This window comes from Physeter macrocephalus, chromosome 21 (assembly GCF_002837175.3).
Source record: "Physeter macrocephalus isolate SW-GA chromosome 21, ASM283717v5, whole genome shotgun sequence".
Taxonomy (NCBI): domain Eukaryota; kingdom Metazoa; phylum Chordata; class Mammalia; order Artiodactyla; family Physeteridae; genus Physeter; species Physeter macrocephalus.
In genome coordinates, this window is record NC_041234.1 from 110,446,209 (window position 1) to 110,455,784 (window position 9,576).

Below are 9,576 nucleotides of genomic sequence, written 5' to 3' on the forward strand. Positions count from 1 at the left end.
AAATTGAAGTGGGTTTTATTGTTGTGGCTACGTTCCCCCTTTGTGGTACGAAATGTTTTGAGTCATGCTAAAGAGGTTATTAGGGCGACAGGGATAATCTCCCGCACCGTTCCTTCCTTCCATAGCAGAGTATCGAACCCGCACGTGTGCTGGGCTCCAGGGACGCAGAGATGAGCGCACCCCGGGCCCTGCCCTGGCGGAACAGTGAGTGGTGGCACCGGGCATGTACCAGGCAGTCAGAGTGCCCTGGGGTCAGATGGTGCCCCAAAAGGCACAGCAGTGGTACCTATCAGGGTGTGAGCAGCTCTCCTTCCCACGGGAGGTGCAATCTGGTTTCTGAAGGAAGTCAAGGAATTTGCTCAGGGCAAAGGCCCTGAAATGGGGGCCAGCAAGAAACCACTTGGCCATGGCAACCTCGTCCTGTCTAGATGCCCGGAGGGACCTTGTCAGTCAAGTGAGTGTCCTCTTTGAGGCCTAGGGCAGTCAGCGCTAATCTTCTTAACTTGGGGCATTCAGGGTCTTGCTGACACCCTCTCCCACATCTGGCCTCAGTGGCCCTTTCCAATCCCATTGCCATTACTTGGCCCCATCCTCTAGCTCCCATCCTACTCTCAACCCACTTCACTGAGCATGCCCTGTATTTTCCTGCCCCTTTCCAGGTGCCTTTCCAGGTGTGGGCCCATCCCCTAGAGTGCCCTTCTCCACATCTGCCCTCGGCATAGTCCAATCAACCGGTGAGGGTCAAACCTCTCCTCCAATAAACCTGGCCCCCGGGGCATGTCCACCATCTTTTACCTCCATGCCACCAGATAGACACAATCTCTCCTTCCCCTTTATGCCCAGGACACTTTATGAGAGTTGGGAGACCAGACTTAGGAACACTCACCACCTGTGTGACTTTAGGCAAATCTACTAACCCTTTGAGCCCTCAGTTTCATCATCTGTATACCGGAAACAACAATAGTATCTGCTTACTAGAGTTATTTTTAGGATGATCTGAGACAATACATGTAAAACATGGTGCCGGACACGTAGTAAGCACTCAGTAAATCATAGCTATTTTTGTAACACCCTAAGTTGTGAGCTGTTCGAGGCCAGGGACTACGGTTAATCTTTGTATCGCCTCTCTTCAGTCTAGTGACTAGCACGTGGTAGGTGCTCAATAAAGTTTGATCTGACCTTCTTGAATCACTACCTTGAAGATCCTGGGGCAATTCTGGGCGCTCCAGAGTTCAGGTTGCCGATCTAAGATGCAGCATAACCCTAATGGCAGAAGACCCATACAAGGCCTACTCTTACCAAACAGCCCCTTGAGATGGGGGGTCCCCCGAGGGTTGAGCTGTGGTGGGTGTATGTTTGAAAGGGGCCTTTTTTCAGGCCACTAGTGAAATACTTGAAGTTAAACTAGCGGAACTAGTGGAACAGTTGGGGTACGAGATCATCAGAACCCTGTCGTTCCCCAGAGAAGTCATGTGACGTGCCCAGGAGCAGGTTAAGGGAACACTCCAGACATCTAGAAGATGTGGGAAAGGAAATGAGCCACTGAGATCCGCTGGGAACAGCCCAGGGAACCACTAGGAAGAGGGCAGACATGGAGGGGCAACCCCAGCCTTGTGCTGAGAACCCTCAGGGATCTTGGAGAGAAAGGGGGCGGGGCTGGTGTGGGTTTATTTTAAACACCGCCCGAGTGTCTCTGTGGGTCTGTATTGGGTGGGGAGAGGCAAACAGGAGAGGGACAGCCACTGCCCTGGGCCGTGGCTAGTCGCTTGATTTTAGTAGGCTTGAACTCCCCTGGAATAGACTTTACATACTGTTCTTAGCTCTGATTCCTTCCTACTTCCCCACCCTTGTTTTATCTCTGCCTCGGCTTTCTCATCTATGTCTTTTTTCTCCTGTTGAAGTTGATACATCTCTATGAGGACCACAAATCTTTTTGTGGAGTGATGCACGGTATAAATAAATACTCTTTTTAAAAATACAAAACCTCAGTTGATGCTCAAAACAATCCTTAGATATGGTGTTCTTTGGAGAATATGTGGTTTGGGCAAAATCGAAGCGTTTTTAAGTATCTTATGACTCCAAGCCCAGTGCACTTTCCACCAGTGATGAGCTGTTGAGCCCTTAACTGCGTGCCGGTGCCAAGCACCTTCTCTCAGTCCCGTGAGGACTCATCTAAAGGTGAGGGACCTGAGGCTCGCGAAGCTCAGGTAACTTGATGGGGTCATACAGCAGAGCAAGTAGCAGAACCCGGCTGCTGTCCCAGATGGGGCTCGTTTGACTCCCACTCAGCAAGGGCGGGAGCTCACTGGTGAGAGTGTTAGAGGCTGCCTCCTGCCCTCCGCTCAGTCTGCTGCTCTTCAAGCCTCTGGTTCTGTAATAACAACGCTAATAAGAGCTAACATGCTTTGCCCACCTTCCAGGTGCCGGGGGCCATGTTAAATCCTTGACTTCCATTATTTCATTTCACCCTCACAATAATCCTCTGAGGCAGGTACTGTTTTGTTCCCCTTCCTCACTTCATTCCCTCTCCCTACGTGATCTCATCCACACCCTCAGCTGTAGTTAGTACCTATATTCCCATGGGTGACAAACATCTCTCCAGACTTCTCTGAGCATTCAAGGCTAGGATTTCTGATTGCCTACTTGACTTCTTACTTGAATTTATTCATGCATTCACTTGGCAAATGTTTATTGAGCACCTACTATGTATCAAGCACAGTTCTAGATGCTAAGGATTGTAACACTATAGAAAATAGACAGGGACTTCCCTGGCAGTCCAGTGGTTAAGACTCCGCACTTCCACTGCACAGGGCACGGGTTTCATTCCTGGTCGGGGAACTAAGATCCACATGCCACGCGGTACAGCAAAGAAAAAAAAAAAAAGACAAGAATCCCTTTCTCAAGGAGCTTACGCTCTGGTGGGGAAAACACAGTAGGTAAGAAAGAAAAGAAAAATATCTAGATAGTAAGAAGAGCTAAGGTAAAAAAATAAAGCGGAGAAGATATCAAATATTGGAGGAGTGCTGAATTTTTAGGTAGGGTGGAGAGGTAAGGCCTTGTTGATGATGTGGTGTTTGAATAAGGGAGGTGAAGGAGGTAGGGGAGGAGAGAGAGGACTGTAAAACACCTCCAAATCAGCAGGTCCAAAACCCAACCCATGATTTCCCCCTGAAAATCTAATCCCTTTCCAGTGATCTCAAGATCAAGAAGTGACCCCACCAACTATTGAGTTAGTCAAGTCAGAAACATAGGAGTCATCCCTGACTCCACACTCTCTCTCTCCCTTCACCACACCCTTGTCACCAGGTCTAATCTGTCACCAAGTTCTATTGCTTCTGTCTCCTAAATGCTTCCAGTAGAGCAATGTGCTTCCCCATCTCCATTCCCACCGCTGTGGTCCACGCCCGCATCATCTCTCACCTGGACCAACGCAATGGCCTCTTAACTGGTCTCCCTGCTTCCGCTCTGGACCTCATCTAATTTGTTCTCCTCACAGCACCCAGAGTTACCTTTTCCAAACTCAAATCTGATAATGCTGTCACCTCGCTTAAAGCTTACCATGTCATCACATAGCTCTTAAGCTCTTACTGGTAGGATGGAGGCCAAACTCATGACCTGTGTGGTCTGACACCAACCTCCTTCTCCAGCCTTGTTTCATACCAGTATTGCCCCCCTCAACACGCACACACACACAACACACACACCGGTCACACTAGCTTTATTTCAGAATCTTAAGCCAGTCATGTTCTTGCCGTGATAAGGCCTTTTCACGTGCTGTCCGCCTTTCCTGGCGTGCCCTTCTTCACCTGTCTCAAGCCAATCTCTCTCATCTAGTTACCGCCCCCTTCAGAGCCCAGCCTGCTCTGATCTGCTTGATTAGGTCAGATTCCCCTGTTACAGGCTGTCACGACCTCACAGATTTTCCCTTTATAGCACTTTCACACATGTAATTTTACACTGATTTGTCTGCCTGTTTGATTACTGTCTACCTGTCCCACTGAATGGTAACTCCCTGAGGACAGAGATTCATACGCTCATCACTGGTTCCCAGTGTCCAGAACAGGGCTTGACACTTAAGTAGGTGCTCAACAAATGTTTGTTGAGTGAATGAAAGAATGAGTGAATGAATCACCATTTCACAGATGAGAAACTGAGGCTCAGAGAGGTAAAGTGTATCACTCAAGGCGACACAGCTGGTTGGTGGCGGAGCAGGGATTTGAGTCTAAATCTGTTAGATTCCATCTCCCATGTTCTTTCTTCTGCCTCTTCCCGCCTTTTAAGTTTTATGTTGTTAACTTCACAAGTTACGTGTGAATATATTCATGCTGTAAAAATTCAAAGCGTAAAGATTTTTAAACAGTAAAAAACTATAATCCCCTTGGCTTTGGCCATCCTGAGAAGTACCACTGTTAACATTTTGGTATCTGTATTTCCAAGGCTCATTCTCTGCTTGGACACTCACTCTCTCTCTCTCTCTCTCTCTCTCTCTCTCTCTCTCTCTCTCTCTCTCTCTCTCTATATATATATATATATATATATATATATATATATATATATAAAATCTATATCTGTCTATATTATATACACACTGATAAACATAGTTCCACTGGGTTTTGTTTTTTACATTGATGCCTCATACTAGGTGTATTCTTCTGAAATTTGTTTTATTAACTTAACTTTATGCTGTAAGATCTTTTGATGTCAGTTCATCAGCCTGGCACACTCCTTTGCATACATGAAGAGATGTTGAAATATTAAATAAATGAAGCATAAAATGTACAAGTGCCATTAAGTAATTATTTTGTTATCAAAGGAGAGTCAGGTCGCAGCATTTTGGTGCGGTTCTTTATTATGTGTCACTGTGCTACGCTTCGGGGATTCACAGATGCGGAAGGCAGTTCTTGCTTGTACCCTGTCAGCATAGATAGAGCGAGGAGGCATGAGACAGCAAGGCATGCCTAGGGCAACAGAAGTAGCTCTGTATTACCGGATCCTATAATGCAAAGGCAAATGTGGGAAAGACAAGGCGTGGACACAGGCAGGGGCGAGATCATGTGGGGCCTTATTTATCATGTTAAGGAGTGTGGATCGTTTCCTGAGGGCACAGGGAACCATGTAAGGATTACTGGTTAGGAATGCATTGACTGTAAGTAGCAGAAAATCTGCTAATAATGTATTTTTTCTCAAATATAACAAGAAGTCTTAAGGTAGGCAGTTGCTGGCTTTGGTTCAGAAGGTCAACAATGCTCTTGGAGCTCAAGCTGTATCTTTATATTCATCATCCTGATTTTGTTGGCTTTCATCTCTATGTTTATTGCCTCACGGTCACAAGGTGGCCACGTGGCTCCAGGCATCACTTCCATGTTCAAGGAAGTTAGAAGGGGAGAAGAGCTTGTCTGCTCTCAGGAAAGCAAAAATATCCCCAGGACCTCCCAGCAGATCCAAGCTTATAACTCATTGGCTAGAATTGTGCTATGTGGCCACCCTAACTTCAGGGAAGGCTGGAGGAATTAGTATTTAATTTTTACAGTTTCTAAAATGAGGGCACACAACAACTGGGAATGAGTGTTTTGGTACCCAGCCCAAATGATCTGCTTACAGTAGGATTTTGCTCGGGGAATTGGCAGGAACTAACCTATCAGGCCCTTCTGCCCGTGTCGTGCCATTATAATTCTTCCCAAGAGATTTTTTCCCGACTCTGAAATGTTGGGAAATTTTTCAGTCAGGCCTAAAAATGTTTGCCAAGAGAATAATGCAGGATTCCTGGTGGCATAGAGGGAATAGGTAATGCCCTTGTTAAAGTAGGATATTGCCACTTTCACCTGGAGGAAAGGTCTGTCCGTCAGTCAGTCTCCAAATTGTAGCTGTTGGCTTAAGCCTATGTTGGAGAGGCCATACGGTTCTAAGAATCCACTCAGGAAGGATCAGATTTGAACTGGTTGAACTCATAGAGCTGCATCGGCTGCTCCAGTTCAGCTTGTGGCCAGTCTCACTTGGTACTTGTATGTATGCCCTGTCTGGGAGAACCGTAACCAACCTACTGCCAGGAAATGCCACAACCTACAAGAAAAGGAGGACCTATTGGGGTCACAGTCTGATTCCAGGCCCCAGAAAGAAGAGTGTATTCGTTATTCAACCTGCAAATGCTACTCTCCTGAATCACAAATTTGAAAACAAATGGGATCCAAAACCAATTTATTTTTTATTTTATTTTTATTTATTTTATTTCACTGTATTTTTTTGGTTTGGCTGCGCCGCATGGTTTGCGGGATCTTAGTTCCCTGACCAGAGATTGAACCCGTGCCCCCTACGGTGGAAGCGCCGTGTCCTAACCACTAGATAGCCAGGGAATTCCCCAAAACCAATTTCAAACAAGAAGGAGGGGGAGGAAGAGGAAGAAGAAGAAGGAGAAGGAGAAGGAGAAGACGACGGCCTGGGGGTTCAGGCTCTGCTGAGGTCCCTTGGCCTCAGCACTAGCACTGAGATGGGAGGAGACTGCTGCTTCTTCCCCCTCTTCTCTCCCCTCTTTTATCAATTCAGAGGGGCCCAGGTATTCATGAAGCTTGGCTGAATCCATGAGGGGAATACCTACAAAATGACTTTTCAGATGTGGTTGGGGCAATTAGAATAATTGACAATGTTTTTTGACCTGTGTGAATAACTTAATAATATGCCCATTTACTCTTGGCCTGAGCTTTCAAGACCAAACCAGGACAGCTCCATCTGCCAAGGGCCAGGCAAACCAGAATGTGGATGACTCAGGCAAGCTATCTGAAGTCCTAGATTCCTTTAATCCCCAACTCCCGCCCCTCCATATTAAGAACATATGGAAGGGCTTCCCTGGTGGCGCAGTGGTTGAGAATCCACCTGCCAATGCAGGGGACACGCGTTCGAGCCCTGGTCCGGGAAGATCCCACATGCCGCGGAGCAACTAAGCCCGTGCGCCACACCTGCTGAGCCTGCGCTCTAGAGCCCACGAGCCACAACTACTGAAGCCCAGGCGCCTAGAGCCCGTGCTCCGCAACAAGAGAAGCCACTGCAGTGAGAAGCCCACGCACCTCAATGAAGAGTATCCCCCGCTTGCCACAACTAGAGAAAGCCCACACGCAGCAACGAAGACCCAACGCAGCCAAAAACAAAAACCCAAAAACGTGGAGATTTGGAGGTTGCCCTTGTATCAAAATCCAGAGTACGGAGAGTTGGTTGAGGCCATTTTTGCACTGAAAAATTAACTGCCTAAAAAACTATTGAGTTCTGTAAAGGACAAGCGCAGCCAGACACCTACCTCCATCCATGTCTGACTATCAATTTGGAGTTGTTTTTTTGCGGTACGCGGGCCTCTCACTGTCGCGGCCTCTCCCGTTGCGGAGCGCAGGCTCCGGACGCGCAGTCAATTTGGACTTTTAAAGTGACCCGTCTTATTTACATCAACCAGTGTTACTCCTCCTTTACATGAATTACCCAATCTCAATCTCCCCCAGTCACTATTAAAACAGGGGGTCCCAAACAACAGACTCTCCTGGTAAGAGCCTAAGAATCTGTCATTTAAAGAAGTGCCTCTGGGCTTCCCTGGTGGCGCAGTGGTTGCGCGTCCGCCTGCCGATGCAGGGGAACCGGGTTCGCGCCCCGGTCCGGGAAGATCCCACGTGCCGCGGAGAGGCTGGGCCCGTGAGCCACGGCCGCTGAGCCTGCGCGTCCGGAGCCTGTGATCCGCAACGGGAGAGGCCGCAGCAGAGGGAGGCCCCGCGTACCGCAAAAAAAAAAAAAAAAAAAAAAAGAAGTGCCTCTGGTTATTCTCATGTGTAGTCTCATGTGCGTGTATACACATCCATTCATTTGGCAAATATTTATTGAGCATTTACTATGTGTTAGACATTTTACTAGGTTCCAGTGATAGAGCAATGAACAAGCTAGGAAGAACTCTGGTCACATGGAGCTTTCCCTATTCTCTGCTACCCACCCTGTGTTGCCGTATCCCTATGCAAGCCTAAGAAAGAACCCAACATCCACAGCAGAAGTTTGAGTGTAAAGTCAGCTCTGATACCTGGTACAGTGGATTTGGGGGTGAGTAGACTAGAAGGGCACTTCTAGAAACCAGCTTCTGACCTCGCATGTGCTAGCACAATTTTTAAGATGATGTGATTAGCGTGGCAGATACTGCTAGGTGTTACCCAATATGCGCTCCTTCTTCCATAATAACAGGATATTAAGCAAGGCACATGGCCACTCAGAATGAAGACTATTCTTCCAGCCTCCATTGAAGAGTCAGGTTTGGCCATAAAGCTAAATTTTGGCCATTGGAATGGGAACAGAAGTGATGTGTGTGGTATATGGGTTGTTGCTTTAAATGGAAAAGACATTCCTTACCCTTCCCTTTTTCGCCTCCCCACTGGCTGGACATCGTGGTGAGCCATCTTTGACCGTACAGATAGGGCAATATCCTAAGGATGACAGTATCATGGTAGAAGGAACCTGGGTTCCTGGATAATTCATTGCACAGTGTCACTATGCCAGCTCTGGGCTACCTACCTCCACATGGTTATGGAAGACAGAAATCAACTTCCATCTCGTTTAAACCACTCTTAGATTTCTATTACAGCAACGAATCTGCATCTTAACTAATACTGCTACTGCATGCAATAAGAAACTCTTTAGTTACCTGAATGAGAATAGATTCGGTGAACTGGTGAGGGCATGACTTATGTGATAGTGGTTTGAGGAACATGGAAGAAGTGAGGAAGTGGAGAGAGTGAGTATAGATGACTCTTTCAAGAAGGTCATTTGTAAAAGGAAGGACAGCTAGGGCAGGATCTATAGTGGATGTTGGGTTGAGAGCAAGATTTGATTTTGGTGGTAGGGTGATAAGAGAAATTTGATCATGTTTCCAAGATTCTTGGAAGGCTCCAATAGAGAACATGAGATTGAAATACAGAAAGGGTGAGAGGAATTGATGGAAAGAAGCCCCCAAGGAGTCAGGAAGGTTAAGACCCAAAGCCTAGGTTAGAAAAAGGAGAGCCAGTTCTTCTGAGAGGGAAATGGTAAGGACAAGGTGACCGTGGAAACGAGTGAGCAGAGGACCGCTCCAGAGCCTGAGTCATTTCCCCTGTGAGAGAGGAAGCAAGGTCATCCGCCGAGAGCGGGGGCCACTGCAGTCGGTACAGGGGCTTGCATCTGTGTGGTGAGGTTTTGAATAGTTAAGCGGGATAGGAAGTTGACCAAAGGCAAGGGAATTTCAGGCTGAGACTGTGGGCCCAGATGATGTTGTAATTCATGAGTCTACACAATTGTATGATATGTCTCTGGAAGAGACTATTTATAGAAACGACAAAAAAGTTGAAAGGATATATGTTGCCTAGAAGCAGAAGACCTAAAAAACCCAAGCAAGACCATTACATTCGTAATGGATGTCGATAAAAAGAAGGGTTAGAAAGCTAAAGGAACTCCTTTCTAAAGATGAGACGAGGGCTTCCCTGGTGGCGCAGTGGTTGAGAGTCCGCCTGCCAATGCAGGGAACGCGGGTTCGAGCCCCGGTCCGGGAGGATCCCACAGGCCGCGGAGCGGCTGGGCCCGTGAGCC